This window comes from Lygodium microphyllum, chromosome 27 (assembly GCF_053477565.2).
Source record: "Lygodium microphyllum isolate KBCC chromosome 27, Lygodium_microphyllum_v1.1.10, whole genome shotgun sequence".
NCBI classification, from domain to species: domain Eukaryota; kingdom Viridiplantae; phylum Streptophyta; class Polypodiopsida; order Schizaeales; family Lygodiaceae; genus Lygodium; species Lygodium microphyllum.
Genome location: NC_141161.1, coordinates 84,562,167 through 84,582,404, shown reverse-complemented (window position 1 = coordinate 84,582,404; position 20,238 = coordinate 84,562,167). Strand labels below are relative to the sequence as shown.

Genomic DNA, 20,238 nt, shown 5'->3' with positions numbered 1-20,238 from the left:
CAACATGCAGGTGCCAGAAATTGTACCGTCAACTGTCACTGAGGGCAAAGGCAAGGCTCCCATCCACCCTATTCCAGCCCTCCTGGTGCCTCCCACCAAAGCAACAACCCTCACCCCGAGCATCCCCACTAGCGCAAATGTCTCAAACTTTGTGGCGTGGATGTAGTACTTTATTAACAAAGAACTGGCCCAAGGAAAGAGCACCGAGACCACAGCCACAAGGCAGAAAAGGCCGGCCACGGATGCCGAGTCAAGGTAGGATCCAAAGCACTAGAAAGTGGAGGCCTCGACCACTCCCATCCACACAACAATGACACCACTAGCTAATTACGACGAGTACGTCGCCGAGCTGCTCTCTCAATTGGAGAAGGCTAAGGAGGAAAGGAAGATAGTTGTGGCTGAGTTAGTAGCAGAAAAAGAGTCAATGGTTGCATTTCAGCTTGAAAAGACCCGTTTAATAGCCATGCGGCAAAGGGAGATCTCTGATCTCAAACAGGAGCTAAAGGCTAAGGATGATAGGGAAGAGGTCTCGAGACAACAGCTGGAAGATGAAACACAAGAACTCGTGAAGATGCAAAGAGAATACAAGCTCCTGATCGTGCAACATGAAGAGTTGACTACAAAAACCGATCAGATCGAAAAGCTTATGGCTGAGTTTACCGCCAGGGATGAGGAAAGAAAGCAAGAGTTAGAGTAGCAGCAGAAAGAGATTGAAACCATGACCAACAAGCTGGACCAAGGAAAGAAGAGCTAAAGGACCAAGAGCAGAAACTCGTGTCCCTGGTCTAGAGACAGGGTGAGAGCATGGAAGAGATGAAGAAGAGAGCCAAGGAATGGGCAAGGCAAAATGAAAGAAGGGTGAAGACACTAGTACGGCGCCTGGCTTTGGTAGAGAAAGAGAAGATCCTTGCAGAGAGCAAAGAAAAAGCCGCCCAGGTAGCCTTTAATACCCATCAAAAGGCCTTCCTAGATACACTGATAGACACCACCCGCCCAGAAGAAGAAAAGTCATTGGAGGTGGTTAAGAAGAAACTCAATATCACACGCAGGGCTGCAAATGCCACCCCAACCTACGGAGGTTAAGCTGAGCCTAGATGATCAACAAAAGTACCTGTTACTGGCCTGCCTAACCCCCCAGAAAATTGAGGCAATAGAGTTTGAAGAGGGAACACAACAAGGAGACCGATAGGGGGATGAAGCTGAACTTCAATTCGATATGGAAAGGCTTAGAGAAGAGGTGATCTCACAGCCCCCCTCGCCACATTCCCAAGAGCAACAACCAGTCGACACATCTACAGAAAGACAAGCCACGCTCAGGGAAAGAAGGAAAAAATTAGTAGAAGAAACAAGAAAGCAGCTAAGGGCCAAGCTAGTCGTGCAGCCGTCCACACCCCTCCCACCATGCCCTAACGACATTCTTGCAGGATTGTACGCAAAACTGGTAGTTTGGGAGTGACACGAAAGAGAAAAAGAGCCATTCACTTTCAGCTTTCTTATGCCCAACAGCCTGCGGAGGGTCTTACCACTCAAGGTGATGGAGGAGGTGATTGGGATTGGTAGGACAATAGAAGTGGCTAGAAGAAGGAGAGAAGAACCCCACTCTTTGGGAAACTGAAGAAGCCAAATTCCAGCAAAATAAAGTGTTTGAAGTGCCACATTCCGTGCAAGGTTATAACTACCAGCCCCTATGGAGGAGGCGAGTGTGCAACATCAGCATGCTTGCCTGGATGGCTTTTTACAACACCCTGCCCTATGAGAGGAACAACCCCATGTCTATGGCATACCCTCATAGGGTAGAGTGGATTTTGATGCCACCCTCCATTGGCAATATGATTTTCCCATTATCTACAACTCTAATGTTGTCTCTTTTGAACACACCCTCATCTTCAACTTGAAAAGCTTGGATGACTCCATGACTCGCTTCCTTGGCGACTTCTCCTCTTGCCCTGATCCAGCTTTCATAACTACATGTAATTATCTTAGGCTTCTTAAATTATTACTTAAGCAGGACCCGACCCCACAAGAATGTGGCATGCCTTCCCTCTTCTTTGATCCTAACGCCATCGACAGCTGTGCTATGGCGTGCCTAATGATGAGGGCTAGACTCCTCCCTTCTTTTTGCCTAGCTCTCTTGGAAGACATGAATGACAGCCAGTTCACCAGATGTAGTCATCTCTTCCTCTCCACCACTTCACTCCACGTTCGCATGAATCTTAAAGGATACATGCAGAGCTTGCAATTTTTGAGCAAATCCATCCAACCCCCTTCTCCACCTAATTCAGACGATGAGAGCACTTGCTATCATCCTACTAGTGTGATACTTATTTATTTATTTTTAAGAAAGAATAAAAAAAAGTAAAAGAAGAAAAAGAAAAGCATAAAAGGAAAAGCAAGAAGAACATCACACAAGGACATGGAAAAAACGACTCACTTGAAGAAGCACTTAGCACCACATAAAACACGATCACTGCACCTAGGGGTCCTCAGGTTAGGCGTGCCCGGTGGCTTCAGTCGGTTGGCTCCGCTACTAACCCCCTAGCCCTTTTGATCCCCACTTCACGCTTAGGGCCCATCAAGGGCAGGACATACCTAGGGAGGTAACACTTAGACCTGTCACCCTAAGCTACTTGCACCTCGCCTCCCTTTGCACGAATGGGTCATTCCACTAGCACGAGGATGATGCACCACACAATAAGGTAGACACTCCTCTTAGGTAGCACACCGCACCTTCTCCTTTCAGGCATTACAAAAGGTGACAAACCACCAACTTCGAAGGCCCCCATCATCCACTTGGCATCCAATTGGCTTCTCCGATAAACATCATTACCAAGCTTCCACAAGCACTCGAGTCTACATGTGGCCCCACCCTCAACCAAACAATTTGCCAACTGCCTACCATTCCCCAACAATAGCCAGAAGTGCCATGGGACTGGCACCGGTCTCAAAGGGGGGTTATGTTAACCCCAAGTCAAGATGTCGAAGAAGGATGGCAGAGAAATGAAGGAAAAAGTGAAAAAAATATGGAAAAGGAGCAAAGTCATGCATGCAGCCTCTAAAGCTAAACTGGGGCAAAAAGCGCAATTTTAAATGAAAGGCGCCCCAAAAAGCTCTAAAAACTCTTGTAAAAGAGCACCAGGCTCCCTCCTCTGCCAATTGTAAAATATTAGACAGGTGTAGGCTAGAGGCATAAGGCTAGAAGAGGGAAATAGAGAAATGACCTTGCCACAATGGCCGGTCATGTAAAAAAGGGATGGGTGCCCATGGGATTTTAGCACTTGTATATAAAGTTCAAAAAGTGAATGGAAGCTCATTCTTGGGGTGTGTGGCTAACAAGAGTTCTCTTCTTTCTCTCTTCTTCTCTTCTCCTTGCTTGTGTGTGCTCTTGAGAAAGGGAGTGTGAGAGTGTGAGGGAGTGAGTGTGTGGAAGTGAGGGATCAAGACGGTGAAGCTCTTCACCATCTTCTATTCTTTTCTTCTATTCTCTTCTCTTCTCTTTTCTCACGCGCATGGCTATGGTGGATGGAGCTTGGAGATGGAAGAGACTTGAGGATGCTTGAGCTAGCATCTAGGATCATGGAGCTACTGGCGTGTGCGAGAGAGGAGGCAAATCATTTCAACATCAAGGTAAGCTCACTACACTCATAGGATGGACGGCGCATCAGCTAGGTGAGAGATAGCCATTAGAGCTCGCTTGAAACGCTTGAAACAATAAGCGGTCCACGGGTCTTGGTAGTTGAGCGTGAGCTCCCTCTACATGCATGTAGAAAATCTCAAGACCAATTGTAGAGATTGGCCAAATGCACAACTAGCTAAGAAAATAGTAATGACACTCAGTACACAACCATTATGGATATATACATAATGAGCTAAAAGATGTGTGCACGAGGGAGAGAGAGCTCAAGTACAAGAAGGAATTCTTACTTAATGAGTTGGTCATAAGTACAATTGGTACACTCTCTCTACCATTGAGAGTGACCTCTAGGTTGTTTATATAGCCTTCTATGGGCTAGGGTTAGGGTTTTCCTTGCCCTCTAGTTCATTCACACCTCACCTTTCCTCATGGACCCTTGCTTACTCAGGATTCTCATGCTACACTTCTAATACAAAGCATGTAAGTGCTTCCCCCCTCAATGAATCAATGGCATGCCTTTATAAAATAGGCTACAAGGACGTTTATGGAAAGATTTTACCATGAGAACTAGAAAAGTCAATCGTGACATGCTTCAGAGACATAGTTGGCCTCCAATTCTTTAGGAACTTTGGGAGAGTTTGGACATTTACTAGTGATATGCGCTAGTGATTTACATCTATTGCACTTCATCCTGTTGGGGTATTTTTTCCATTAGTTGCTTACAATATGTCCCTTTTAATTGCAAAAGAATGTAACAATATGGACTAAGAGTTGGTTTGTCGAGGTAGATGCTAAGCTGGTGCCACCTTCTTTTTTGGTTTCTTTTCTCCTCATCCAAACAAGATTGAATGACACCTTCAAGTGTAGAATCTGGTACATTTTTCAGGCTAGTGACAAGAGTTGAAAATACATTCCTTACGGCTTTCAAGAGTATTGCAATGGCATCTTCTTTAGCAAAACTAGAGCTTAGATAGAAGCTAATTGAGCCATCAAACCCTTCATGTGGGAAATGAACTTTTCCAAGTCTTCTCCTTACTTGTATTCCAAGCTGAAGAACTCTATTTTGAGGAAGATTTTGGAATTCTTTCCTCTTGCACTATACAGTTTCTTGAGCTCATTCCACTTCTCTTTTGCAATTACAAGATAGTCAATATGGTGAATTAAGGATTCATCCAAGTGCAACATTATTATGGCTTGGGCTCTTTCATCATCTTCGACATCCACAGGATTGGACGGGTCAATAGATTTTGTCCCTTTCATGAATGGCCAATAGCTTCTCTCCATCATTTTATATTTTACTAACACATGCCATGGGTGGAAGTCTCTCCCATCAACCTTCCATATTTGAGGCTTCACATTAACATAGGCCATGATAGGAAGGTCTTACCGATTGCACAATGGTAATGGTAGTGTCTATTCCTTTACAAGTTTGGCACTACAAGTAGAAGCAATCAAGTTAAAAACAATTGATATGAACTTGAATAAATAGATTAGATGAAGAGAAGAAAATGTTCTATGTGTTTATACTTGAAACATAGCCTTACAATGATCAATAGTGGGAATCAAGCTTTTAAGAAATATCCTTAGGATGACCCACTTATCCCCTAAAGACACAAAACACCCTCCATAACTGAGTTAAACCAAGATTGTGACTAAGAAGTGGAGCATCAGTGCTTACAAGCACTAATCTCAAGTTCATGCCTTACTTGAGATGCGATACGTTGTAGACTTATTGATGCCCATTAAGTGTGTCCAACCTAAGGTGGAGCTTCCAAATCTACAATGAGCTCCAAAGAAGGTTCATCATTGATTAGAATCATTACTAGAGTTGAAATAATGATTAGTTTTAATAAAACCCTAAAGCTTGCAATGAAGCTTTCATGGCTACTAGGACCCACTGTTAGGGTTTAGCTTAGTGTGAGCAGCATGGATGAAATTTCTGGAAACCCTTTGAGGTGGAGATAACTCACTTGGGGGGCTACAAATGCCCTATGGTGGCTTTGACAATTGTGCCCCCTACAACCCAAGGAGCCACTCTGATCTTTGTGCTATCAAAACTACACATGTTTTTGCATTTGCTACAATGTTGACTTTTGTTGTTGAAAATGTTGGGCTCTATCATGCCACACTGCTACATCCTGAGCAGAAGGAAAGATCTCCAAAAGAAACCAGGTAGAAATATTGCCTCCTTTCCTCTCTCTAGGTCCTCCACTTACTAGTGGTCAAGGCTGGCTATGGTGGAGAAGAAGGTAAAGTGAGAAGAATGAATTCTTCATGTGCACTTATATCATAATGGAGTTGGATGGAGCTTATTGGATCATAGATGGCTCTAATACCATGTTGAAAAATAGAGTGAGGGCCAAAAGATGTGTACACAAGAGGGGGAGAGAGCTCAAGTACAAGAAGGAAATCTTGCTTAATGAGTTGCTCACAAGTACAATTGGTATACTCTCTCTACCATTGAGAGTGACCTCCAAAATATTTATATAGCCTCACTACATGCCAGGGTTAGGGTTTCCCTTGTCCTCCAATTCATTCATACCTCACCTTTCCTCATACACCCTTTCTTACTCAAGGTTCCCATGCTACACTTCTAACAAAGTAAAGGTAACTACATCTAATAGCATACAAGAGAGCATATACATGAACCAAGAGTCCCATTGTCTCAAAGAACTAAGATCTGCCAAGTACAAGTGTCTCCCATTGGAAGTGAATCCAAAATTCAAAGCAAAGCTCAAGTCATATACATCAAATTATCTAAGAAGCCCAAGTGCATCACAAATACATGTGGGAGCATAAATGAGTAAGCACAAAAGCTCAAAGCAACTGACCAAATCCCGAGTACATCAAATGTAGCTCAAATCCAAGTGCCAAAGAACATCATAACCATATCTGGGCTCATGCATCAATGCTGGACATCACCATAGATATGTAGCATGCTCAAAATACCATGCAAGCACAATAAGCATTCAAAGCATAGAGCTCAATGTTGTATACTTCCTATTCAAAGTATATTATGGCAATAAACCCCTTCAAAATTGAGCTAATTAAGCTTTAAACAATCCAACTAGCATCCCAAAGAATTATCATAACATTTGGACACCGAAATAACATCATTGAAGCATTAAATATACATAATGGAGCTCATTGTTTAGTATCACAAGGGATACAACAAGCTTGTACCAAATAGTGAAGGGATAGCTGATCAAGAATACCTCAAATGATGCTTGAGAGTAAGCAAACAATGTCCAAATGATTACCAAGGCATTTGCCAAGTGTAGGGAGTTCCATGAGCTGCAGGAAGGATATAATAGATGAGAGAAATAGGGCAAGACAACAATTGCAAATCACACTACTTGCTGCTATCCACTCTATCTATGCTTGTTGAGCTCAAAGCTCACTTCAAGATACTTGAGGGATTCTAGGAAAGCTCAGTGACAAAAGCAAGAGAAAGCTGAAGCAAGCCAAGAGATGAAAGAACTCTATGCATATCTCAGGGAGAAGAAGCCATGGTTGCCATGAAACCTTGAGCTAAAGTTTTGAATCCAGGTTGAAGCAAATGATGAACAAGCTCCTCAAATGCTCACTCTAATACTAGTTGAAAGATGCACGAAAGGTGGAAGCATAAGCAAAATCAAGAAGAGGACAGGAGCTATGGAGGTTCAAGCAAGAAGAAGAGAGATCGATGTGTGAAAACTCTAATAGTCACAATGTGTGGCCTACCTTCCCTTATTCTATTTGTCAATAAAAAAATAAACAATAAAGTGATAGTGATGGACATCTACCACTTGTAGTGTATGGGTGTGTGGGTGTGTATACAATAAATGTAGGTGGTTAAGCACAAGTGGCCTTTAACCTCTAACACACCACAATTTTTCATCATAACATAATGCATAGAGGGCTCATAATAATCAAGAGGATGTGAGGCTCTAGTAGAGAATCTCAAGACTAGTTGGGGGCCTGTACATCTTGTCCTCTCTAACCAACATCATGATCCTGTGCAACAGGTGGATCTTGGGCCACTACATTATCAACAACTACACAGGTTGTCTAACTAGGGTTGGATATACATTAATGGGAGACTCCTCCCAAAAGATCACATTGCACACCTCAATCATTGGTTTTGGTTGCTTATACAAGGCCCTTGCCCTTGCCTTCTTTTACCGGAGGCAGTGTGATCTCCTGAACTTGGGCACTTGAGATTGGTCCTTCATTTTGTGGTGGGCTCATGGCACCTAGCTTGTCCTATCTACATTGTTGTTCTATTGACAGGTTCGTTGCTAGTGCAATGTCCTCTTCTTCCTTCCTTCTCAATTGGTTCTCTTTGATTCTTCTTTTAACCTCTTTGAATCCTCCTTTTCCTTCTTTTTCATTTCTTTCTCTACTCTCTTAGATTCTTTCTTGGCCTTTTCTAAGTCGACCTTCTCCTTTTTCCTGCTTTCTTCTTCTTGCTTTGCCTATGCATTCTTTTTCTCTGCTTTCTCAGCCCTTCCATGGCTAGATTGTGTTCCCTTTTCCTCCTCTTCGTCACTTACTATTGTTTTAATGGATTGCTTCATTCATGGTGGGGAGCTGACTTGTCTGGCGTTCCATCGACTCCTTCTCCTTCTTCATTCTGCACCTCTTTCATTGCCTCTTGGATAAGAGCAATCAGTTGACCACCGTATCCAATGAACGAGGCTTTCGATGATGGTTTCTTCCTTTCAACTCCCACCTTTGAAGTTGAGGATTCCTCACTAGCCTATTTGCTCCCTAGGGCTAATGCCTTGGCTGATTGGTCGATTGTCTTTCTCACATATCCATTCCAATCAATCTCATCCAATGAATGGGCTGCCAGGCCCTCCAACATGGGCACACTGATTCTATGCATAAGTGAATTATACCTTTTGTGATAGAATAGGGAGTGGACGACTTTTGCATGAAGCCTTACTTCTGGGTTCGGGATATCTTGGATGTTGATGCCATCATTGGTCAAAACCTAGTCCTTCTTCATGTTCAACATGGCATAGACATCCCTTTTGGGCCTCCTTTCCACGTTGTGCTCCACCCCTTGTGCCTTTTCCATCAAGGCTTTACTCAACTAGACCTATACTTGCTTAGCTCCTTCTCCTCTTCCAACTATCATAGTGCCACATTTTTTGTTGGGGGGACATAGGTTCTCAATAATTCTACACACTTAGTGTGGTTGGTTCCCTATCTGAATTTCTCGACATATTTAGTGAGATTGCACTATTCCATAACTTTTTTGGCAACCTCCACGACTTCTTTGATGTTGTGAATAGATCTAAACGTTAGCTGGTTGTAGGCACAATTATCGAGGGAGATGCAATACTTTGCCCTTTCTTCTTCTGTGAATGGGAGCCGATGGGCCCGATCCTGCTAAGCTATCATTTTGAGTTCCTGCCATGATACCGTAGTTTACCATTAGTGTCCTTAAGATAATTTCTTGCTAAAAGGTAAGTAGGAATTGATTATGCTTTTATGGAAAGAACAACATGCTTAAGTACAAAGAAGAGATTTTTCCTTGCAGGAGTCCATTCATTCCAAAAAATTCATGACACTTTTCCTCAATCACCCTTTGATTTTCATCCATTCTTTTTTGCTTTTGGACATTGATTGAGGCTTTTTTCCTACAATGTTTGATTCACCTTACCCACCTTAGTCCCTCCCCTTGTGTTAACCCTCAAACGAACAAAGGTGGAAAATCTAGAAAATGTGAAGCAGAAGACAAGGCCAAGGCAAAAACAAAACGAAAGGTGAAGGCGCACCAAGAAGAATCCAGAAACGCAAGGTGAAGAAAAGTCCTAAATCAAGGAGAAAGACACACAAGAGAAGCGCAATTTAATACTCGTGTAAAAGAGCGCAAGGCGCACCAGGATTTATTTACCCTCAAACGAACAAATGTGAAAAATTTGGAAAATTTGAAGCAAAAGACAAGGCCAAGGCAAAAGCGAAACAGAAGGTGAAGGCATGCCAAGAAGAATCCGGAAACGCAAGAAGTGCAGAAAAGTCCTAAATCAAGGAGAAAGGCGCACAAGAGAAGCGCAAGTTAATACTTGTGTAAAAGAGTGCAAGTTGTACCAGGATTTATTTTAAAGAGTGCCCGTGCAAATTGTAAAGGTAGATGGGCGGTGGAAAGGAAGCTAGGAAGATAGGAGGACAATGGGAAAAAGGGTCTAGGCCACGGCCAGCCATGTAAAAAAGGGGATAAGGGGATGACCGCCCAAAAGGGATTTAGGGTTTTGTATATAAAGTTGAAAAGTGACTGAGAAGCTCATTCTTGTGTGTGGCCAAAAGTGGCTCTCCTCTTTTTCTTCTTCTTCTTGCCCTTGCTTGCTTGAGCTTGTGCTTGAGAGAGGGAGTGTGAGAGTGTGAGGGTGAGGGACTGGGGAGGAGAAGCTCTCCATCTTCTCCTCTCTTCTTCTCTTCTCTTGTCTTGCTTGTGGCAATGGAGCTTGGAGCGTGGAGCTTGAGGATGGAGCTTGCTTGAAGCTTGCACTTGGATCGTGGAGCTACCGGTGTGCGCGGGAGAGGAGGTAACTTGATCGGCATGGAGGTAAGCTCACTACACCCATGGATAGATAGCGCGTCGGCTATGTGAGAGGTAGCCATTAGTGCTCATCTTGGAATGCTTGAAGCAAGAAGTGGTCCGTGGGTCTTGGCGGTTGAGCGAGAGCTCCCACATTTTGGTTCCATTGCCGAGACGAACGGATTCAAGCCTTGAGTGCTTATGCGCTTTGAATCGAGCATTGAAGTAGGGTTTTCCCCGAACTGGTGCTTGAGATAGGTAGAAAGCGAGGGAGTTTGAAAAGGTATTCGATCTCCTTAGCAAGTAGGTTTTTGGTTTTTAGACTTGGGAAAGCATGATGAAGTAGTGTAGGTATTTCCCTTATGATTTTTTCTTGCATTTAGGAAGGATAGAAGAAAAACATTGAAGCACACAGTAGGGTTTTTTATTGTTGTATAACAGGCTGAAATAGGGAAAAGAAGGGCAAAAAATAAAAATTTGGGTTAAATATTAGTAAAGAAAGCAAGACTAAGGTGAATACAGGTTTGGACAGGGTGATAAGGGGCCAGGAGGGTCAAGAAAGGCCACATTTTGCATTGCAATGTTTCAAGAGAGCTAGAGAGAGGGAGAGAGCTTCATTGCATGGACCTGCTTTGATCTTATCATCTAGAAGTTATTTACCCAGCACAGGTAATTCCACACCTTCCCCTACATGAGTAGCTTGGATATGGAGGTGCTCAACAGGTAGGAAGGCCTCGATCGCTCGATGTGACGAATTCTTGGAAGTCCGGTGAAAAAGCGTGTCGCGCTCAGCACGTTCGAGTGATGGCAATTCTGGGCCGAATCCCAGAATCGGCCCTCGAACCACTCAATCCATTCGGCCCTTGGCCAACTACACTCGGACGCCTTTCACTCGGCCCGTCCGAGTGAAGCATTTGGACCACTTGATACTCGGCCCACCTAACTCGGTCATATAGGCCACCTGAGCCCCCAGCCATGCTAAAGCCTAGAAAAACTCGTAGAACCTTGCATGAGATAGCAATTGAGCAAGCCCTCATTGAACATATAAGTGTCGCAGAATGCTTAAGTGAGTTGGATGCTAAGCTCCAAGTGTTCGCACGTGTCTACGTCCTGGCAGACATGGACGCATTCCCTAGGGGGCAGCTGAAAGAATACCTACCATTTTCCCTAGCATGGGAAGAGTAAGAACATCTTGACAAGCACTATGACAGGCTCTTGCATGAACGCATGCGACTCATCTTTGACGAGGAAGCCGACGAACTACACTTAACTATGATATTCAATGAGGTGCTCTACCAACCAAATCTCTTAGAGATAGAGCAAATAAAGTGACAATGAGAGAGTCAAAATCAATTTGGAGAACATTGGTTTGAAAACCGTGTTACAATGGCCGAACTAGGAGCCCAGATTATGACAGTCTCAAAGGAGCGATCGGCCAAATGGGGTCTCAAAGAGACCCAACCTATGTGGCACCAACTTCCTTTCGAGTGTTGACTGCCATTCGGGGTGCGAACTTAGTTAGAACTAGTCAAGATAACTCTTTGTCTGATAAGGTTCTCACTGAGAAGGAGTTACATATTGCTAGTAGACTCGGACAAGGTACCATGCTACTCAATGTTGCAAAATATCTATTGTTATAGAGTAAGCTGCCACGAGTACTGGATGTGTATGCCACACTCCAAGACAATCATGAGTTCTACAATTGGTTTTTCTCCTCACGAAGTGACATGGATTCATAAATATGTACATAAATGAACAATGAGTTTTGTGACCCTGTATAAATAATATTAACACACACAAGCAATGCTAGTCAAGCACAAGGAGAAGAGTTGGGTTTGACAGGCTGAGCTCCTTAGGTCCTCCTCTCACCACACGTCTAAAAGTCGTGTGACCATTCCCGCCTCCAGGTGGAGGGTATGCAACCCTCATTACCACCATAGGAAGCCCTGACCATCATCTATGATGGTGTAGACGGGGCGCCATCCCCTTCTATACACCTTGTTGAGTGTTGAAATGACTTGTTTTTTGGCTTATTTTTGTTGTTTTTGAGAGCTGAATGGTTGATTTTATGAGATGATTGATTGGTTTGGAAGTGTTTTGAGAGTGTTTTGGATGATATTGATTATGTTTTGGAAGGTCATGATGTTTACTAGTAGAGATGTGATGTTCTATGATGTTCTGATATGTTGTGATTGGTTCTGTATAGCTTCTGTTTTGTTCTGATTGTCTTCTGTATGAAGCATGGATTGATGATTGATGAAGATTGAGATCTTTTGGAAGCTTATTGAATAGTTTTTGAGAGTGTGGAATGGTTTGAGTATGAGTTATGAGGTTTTGATGACCTTCTGTAACCTTCTGTAAATCTTTTGTAGAGCTTCTGTCTTTGTACTGTAGCTGTTCTGGTACTGTACTGTGACTGTTTTGTATGCTTCTGTAAGTGTTCTGATGGATGAGAGTGTAGCTTGGGAAAGTTTTCTAACCTTGGAAAGAGGTAAATACAAGTGTAAATGAGCTAAAAGAAGTGAAAGAAGTAGCTGCTGAAGACTCAAGTAAAGACTGGAGTGAAGTGACAGTGGTGAGCTATGAAAGGACACTGTAGTGGCTCTGGTGACTCTTCATATCAGACATACATCTTGGGAGGGGTATCCACGACCTAAGAAGGATTATTGTGAGTGATTATGAGAGATTGTAGTGAGGATATGATGTATTATTGATGGAGAGAGAGAGAGAGAGTCAGAGATAGCCAATTCTACTAAAACAGAGTGATTGTATATGAGAGATTGAGAGAGAAGACTATGAAGACATTGAAGATGAATACTATGTGATGTATTTCCATTCAAAGATGGTGTATTCCTTTGCTTTCTTTGTTCTATTGATGGATTTTGTGAAGATATTGAAGAATATGGTTGATTCTATCAAATCCGTGGGAGATCTACATGATGCTGCATGAAGATTTGTTGTGCCCTGGTGTTCTTTTCTTCATTGTGATAATATAAAACCTAATAAACAAGCTTGTTGATGTTACAAGATAGATTTTCTTGCAAGAGAATTCCCTTTTCCTTGGTGTTCCTCTTGGGGCTCCATGTTTTTGGTGCGCAGCCGGGGAATCTTGCCATCAACAGGCACCAGATGAGGCTGAAAATGAAGGAAATGGCATTGCCAAGAAGAGAAGAATTTAATGGATGTTTGTAAAGTTCCTTCTTCCACTGAAGAGTTGGAATTTCTCATAATCAAAGCCACTTTCCACAAGAAGTTCATCCCACAATGGCAGAAACACATCACCATCATGATGCATGCTCTATGTGGTGGACAATTTCCTCTTTCTGTTGAAGCAGCAAAAACTTGCATCTTGGTGGCAAACTGTTTGGGGACAAAGTGAAGAGCAGAAAGAGAGAGAATGACCATTCGTGGAAGATTTGGCATTCATTGAGAATTTTCCAGACATCATCAAATGGGAGATTGTGAAGAAGCTTCAGGAGTCTTGGTCTGTGGAGGTTCACAAAGACAAGAAGGAAAAGAGTTGGAATTTGTTCGTGGATGCTCAACAGCAAGATACATGGGATGCTTGGTGCACTGATAATCTTCTGTTTGTTCAATTAGCAACCCACTGGAAGTTGGTAGACAGAGTGTTCTTCACAACATACACTGTTGAAACCATCAGAAGCTGCATTACTATGATGATGGCACCACCACAATGCTTAGACGTATTTATTTTGACACCTTCAGAACCGAATACCTTCCTCTGTGCAGTGGCATGAAAGCAGAATTTAGAGACGTTGAAAAGGAAGAAGTAGAAGAAATGTTGTCAAGAGAATCCTCCAGAGACTGAAGCCTTCTGTTAACCCTCTGTGGAGCACTAACAACAGAGTGGAGCCAACCCCCTGATGAATGACGCAATAAAGAGACAAGCGTTAGAACGAGTCCAGAGGTACGTGAGAAGAGAGAAAGCAAAAATCAAAGCTGAGAATGAGCTCACAGTAGAGGCCGCCTTTGACGCCCTTGCGGAACTCTTTACAGAAGTCCCAATGGCACATCAAGCCCTTCCTCCTCCTATTGGAGGTCCACTTCCAAGCCAGATCCGTCCTGGAAATATTGATGACAGGCCAGCGAATGTAGTCCCATTGCCAGTTTTTAAGGGAGAGTACAATGAAGACCCTGATCTTCATGTTGCAGAGTTTATGGTAGCATGTGTGACTAACAATGCCAGAACCCCTGAGCATTGGTTAGCAATATTCCCCGCCACTTTCAAGGGCGCGGCGTTTCAGTGGTATGAGAGACAAGCAGCAGGAACTTTTGGCACATGGGACAACCTGAAGTTGGCCTTCCTCACTAAATTCAGGCATGAAGATTTTGAAGAGCGGATGCGAGAGGAATTTATGAATTTAAGTCAGTCCTCTGGAGAAAGAGTAGAAGCTTATGTCTCACGAATGGAATCTATCCTGAAGAGATGGACTAACCATAATCTAGATGATGGCATTCAGAAGGGGGTGTTTCTCAGAGGATTACAACCAGAAGTCCGTAAGTTTGTGGAGCTACAAAGACCAGCCACACTGCAAGCTGCAACAGAAGGTGCAAGACTGTACGATGAAGTGGAAGCTAGATTGGCGATGAATCCAGGAAGAGGAGTCCTACCTCCTCTGATGCCAAGAATGATGTACCCACCAAATGCAGTCCCAGGGACAGTCCCCTACCCCTACCAACAGATGCCCACAGTATCACAGTACAGTGTACCAAATCTACAGTGGCCACAATCCATGCCTCAAATGATGGTTCAACCACAACAACAATGGTCCCAACCAATTTTCCCAATGCCAAATCAGTAGCAACAGTGGAACCCTACCAATTGGAGCCAACAGCCAACAGTTCAAACAGGAGCTCTGAATCAGAATCAGAACAGAGACCCCTCTACACCAGCCCAACCTGTTTATGCAGTGATTACAGACTCCTCAAAACCCTACTGCCAGTACCTCAGGAGGAGAAAGCTTGAAGGATTATTTATCCAACTCAATTGCAAATATCAAAAAGGAGTTGATGGATGTGATTACAGAGCAGCTAAGTGTCATCAAGCAGGCCATTTAGCCACTGAATGTACACAAAAACCAACCATTCTTGGAGCTTTATGTTCCTATTGTTTGCGGAAAAACCATACAGAGGATATTTGCTCTCTGAAGGAGATGCATGATAGGAGAAAGAAGGAAGAAGACGCAAGGTTCAACTTGCTGGAATCCAAAATGACAACACAGGATATTGGACCCAAGCCTAGAGAGTTTGGTCCTAATTTCGGACCCAGAAGATTTCCCTCTCAAAGTTACAGAGGAAGACAGTCTGGCGGTGGTCAGAGATCAGAAGTAGAGTGTTACAGATGCGGAGAAAAGGGACACATTTCACCAAATTGTCCAAATCCCAGAAGGTTAGTGAATTATAAGCCCTTATGCAGTTGATGCAAAGGATAAGGCCACACTGTAAAAGACTGTCCAAGCCCAGCCCCAGTGAAAAACAGTGCTACTAATAGTCCGGCCAAGGCCCAAGAGCCTACCTCCAATTTAGTGGAATTGGAAGTTGCTGCCATCACATGTGCAAAGAAGAAGGAACCACCTATCCAGAAAGAAAATAATCCTCCTGCCAGAATAGTGAAGTTCAATCTTCCACCAGAAGAACAGAACAGAACAGAGCCTGACAATGTCGTACAGAGCACTACAGTGCCACAGAGAGTCATAGAGACAGTTCTAGAGACAGGACTAGAGGTCCAGGAGATAGTAGAGGAGGAGGTGCCAGAAGTGGCAGAAGAAGTCCCCATGATGCCCCTGTTGGAAGAAAAACGGAAAATGAAAATGGGTGTTTCCCCATTCCCTAACCGGTTAGAGAAGCCAGTGGATCCTATTAAGGAATATGATCTAGTCAGAGATCTAGATACCTTTAAACCAAACCTCACATTCCGACAATTATTGATGTTGTCTCCCAGTTGCCGAAAAAGGTTCAAAAGTATACTGACAAGAAGACGTGGATTAAGGATTGCTCCCTCAACAGCAACAAAGTCCAACAAAGCTTCAGAGCCTGTAAAAGAGGTGGATATGGCTAACGCCTTCCTAGATCCGGGTACCCTAGAGACTGGTGTGTGGATAGAAGGCTGCTTCATTGCAAATGCACTGATTGATGGAAGTTCATCAGTGAACATTATGACGGATGTGACAATGAAGGATCTAGGCCTACAAGGTGTGCAACCCACCCAATGGCTCATCAGACTGGCGGATCAGAGTAGAATCAAGCCTTTGGGTATTCTCCCATATGTGAATACTACAGTGGCTGGAAAAGATTATTGGCTAACCTATCTGGTGGTGAAGCCAAACTCTTATGGTACATCCTACCCTCTGTTATTGGGCAGACCATGGCTTTTTGAAGCCAGAGCAAGGATGGATTGGTTCAAAGGAACCTTGACCTTGGGTAGAGGACCCAATAAAGTGGTGCTGAAGCTATATGGTGCTCAAAAAGGACATGGATCCACCTCCTTGGAATTATCTTCTGACTCCCCTAATGAGGCTACAGATGGAACATCAACAGATGAAGATACTGTCAAACAGATCCTTCCCAAGAAAACAGTGGCACGTTCCTTAACAGTGGATACTGTAAGCCAACTCCCAAAAGATGCAAAGCCATTATCAATGGGTGAATACTTCCTGCTTGAACCAGGAATGATTTCAGAAATCACTTTTGACAGTGAGATAGAAGCATGGATGTACTGCTCTCCCTGTTACATGGCCAGAGCAGAGCCAGAGATAGAGGCAGAAGATGAAATAGAGAACTTGTTCTTCTCTTATAGAGCTCCTACAGAGCCAGAGCCAGAGACAGAGATAGAGACAGAAGAGGAAGGAGACGATATGGAAGAAGAAGGTTATGAAAGCAAGATGGAAGAGTCTATCCCACCCGAAGAGGATACATATGAAGAAGAAGTTCCAGAAGCATCAGAAGCAGACGAGCTCATGATGTGGGACAGAATGGAGATGGTACCATTTGGTCTGGTAAATGGATCTTCTCATATGCAAAATCTTTATAAGAAATGGTTAAAGAAGAACAAGCCGTCTTTCAGCAGTGGCTCTTGCCGTCCTCAACCATCCTTGCCAAAGAAAGATGATGATGATGCACCGTACCAACAAGCACTAGTCCCATGATTCCAACAGGCATCAGAGGGTCCCTATTATGTGACGTTCCTGGATGTGTCATCAGAAGATGAGTCTTCAAGCCAAGAGGTAACTAATCTTGAAACCAAACCCAAAACGGCTCTAATCCCATTTCAACATCTCAAGGAGCAACCTAAGTCTCCACCAAAAGAAGAAGTTGGTTCTAGTGGGACATCAGAAGAGGACACCACTCCCTTGAAGGAGTGGCATCTGTATCCAGAAGTAGTCCGCGAGACCTTCATCCGTGAAGTAGAAGGTGAAAGGCAGTTAACTTTTGTGGATGCAAATGGCACTGAACGCCACTTGAAGGTGGGTAGCAGCCTACCAGAAGAGGAGTTGTCAACTTTGTACAACTTGTTGAAACAGAATTTGGATGTGTTTGCTTGGTCCTACAAAGACCTAAAGGGGATTGATCCCACAATATGTCAGCATCATATTGACTTGGAGCGTGATGCCAAGCCAGTACGGCAACTAGAGAGATGAATGAACCCGAATTATTCCACATTGGTGAAAGCAGAGCTGCTGAAGCTTCTAGAAGCCGAATTCATCTATCCAGTGGCAAATAGTGAATGGGTCTCACCCATCGTGGTTGTACCCAAGAAGAATGGCAAGCTTCGTATATGTGTGGATTTCCGCAAGTTGAATTCCAAGACGAAGAAGGATCACTTTCCTATCCCTTTCACAGATCAACTGTTGGACACAGTGGCAGGACATGAGCTCTATTCCCTTCTGGATGGATTCAGTGGATATAACCAAGTGCAGATAGCAGAAGAAGACCAATCCAAAACAACCTTCACCACAGAATGGGGGACCTACGCTTACCGAGTGATGCCGTTTGGGCTCTGCAATGCCCCTGCTACTTTCTAGCGAGTCATGATGGCCGCATTCCAAAATCATCTGTACGACTTTATTGAGGTATATTTGGATGACTTATGTGTCTATAGTTTGATCCATGAACACTGGGGACACTTGGAACAATGCTTTGATCGATGCCGGGAGTATGGGATTTCCCTCAACCCCGACAAATGCATCTTTGGGGTCTCTTCTGGAGTTCTGTTGGGCCACATTGTCTTTGCACAAGGGATATCAACAGACCTTGCAAAGATCGAAAAGATCGCAGCTTTGACAGCACCCACCAACCTCAAACAGTTGAGGGGATTCCTAGGCCATGTGGGTTACTACAGAAGGTTCATAGCCCATTTTGCAACAAAGGCAACCTCCTTGCACAAGCTTCTGAGGAAAGATGCAAAGTTTACTTGGACGGAAGAATGTGACAAAGCCTTCAACACTCTGAAGCAGTGTCTGATTGAGGCACCCATTCTGTAACCTCCTGATTGGACGAAAGAGTTCCATATACACACTGATGCATCTATTGAAGGCTTAGGTGCAGTTCTCTGCCAAAAGGGCTCCTCGAAGCTGGATCAACCAATCTATTATGCAAGCTGAAAAGTCACTGATAGGGAACGGAACTATACAGTGACAGAGCTGGAGTGCTTGGCAATGGTGTTTGCCCTAGAGAAGTTTCGCCACTACCTCCTATCTACCCACTTTAAATTTTATGTGGATCACGAGGCTCTGTCATTCCTAATGAACAAAGCACATGTGAAAGGACGAATGATGAGATGGCTCCTTCTATTCCAGGAGTTTGACTTTGAGGTAATTACCAAACCTGGTCGTTCCCATGTTCTGGCTGATCATCTGTCGTGTATCCCGCATACTGCAGACGAGGAGCAGGATGATCCAGACCTTCCTGATGCTTCCCTATTCTTGGTAGAAACTGTAACTCCCTGGTATGCAGACATTGCCAATCTGCTGGCAACCCAACAGTACCCTCCTGGCATTTCTAGTCGGGAAAGGAAGAAGCTTATGTTAGAATCAGCTCCCTACACCCTGCTAGGCGGTGCACTGTACAAGAAAGGCAAAGATGAAGTGCTCAGAAGATGTGTTGCAGGAGATGAGATTGGGATTGTTCTGAAGGCTTGCCATGACGAGCCATGTGGAGGCCACTTTGCAGGAGAAGCTACAGCCAGGAAGGCTCTGCTAGCAGGATACTGGTGGCCTACCATTCACAAGGATGCCTATGATTACTGTAAAAGATGTGATGCCTATCAGAGAATGGGGAAACCCACGAAGACAAGTGCCATGCCACTGCAACCTATCCTTCCCTTGAAGCCTTTCGAGAAGTGGGGAATTGACTTCTAGACCCAATCGATCCTCCCACCAGAAGGAAACAGAACAGATACATCCTCGTATGTACGGATTATGTCACAAAGTGGTGTGAAGCTAAAGCCCTAAAGCGGGACGATGGTAACAGCATGGCCCTGTTCATGTACGAGAATATCATCACCCATTTTGGCAGTCCCTTAGAGCTAGTAAGTGACAAAGGTACTCATTTCATTAATAAAGTCATGGAAGAGTTGACAGAGCTGTATAAGATCCGCCATCGCAAGTCCACTCCTTATTATCCTAGAGCCAACAGCCAAGTCGAAGTCACGAATCGCATCCTCTACTCGATCCTGACAAGGACGATTGCCGCACATTGTCGTGATTGGGATGATCGACTTACAGAGGCTCTCTGGGCGTACAGAACCTCCCATAAAGTAGCAACAGGACAGACACCCTTCCAGTTGGTGTATGGTACAGAAGCTGTTTTCCCTGTTGAACTGGAATTGCCCTCTTTGAGAGTGGCTATCAAAGAGCATTTGGGGGACGATGATTCACTGCAACGCTGTCTCCTGCACTTGGAATGTTTGGACGAAACTCGCAGGATGGCTCTACAGTGCATGGAAGCCACACAAGCTTGACGTAAGGCTTACCATGACAGCTTCATCAAGCACAAGGAGTTCAAAGAAGGTGATTTGGTCTTAGCCTATGATTCACGATTTGGCAAGTTTCCTGGCAAG

The 20,238-nt window shown here is 43.9% G+C and overlaps 1 pseudogene; it reads left to right on the top strand.

The window, feature by feature from the left end:
* Positions 1-804: 804 nt before the first annotated feature.
* The window catches only part of LOC148012548 (syntaxin-125-like), a 48,628-nt pseudogene continuing 29,194 nt past the window's right edge, over positions 805-20,238 (top strand).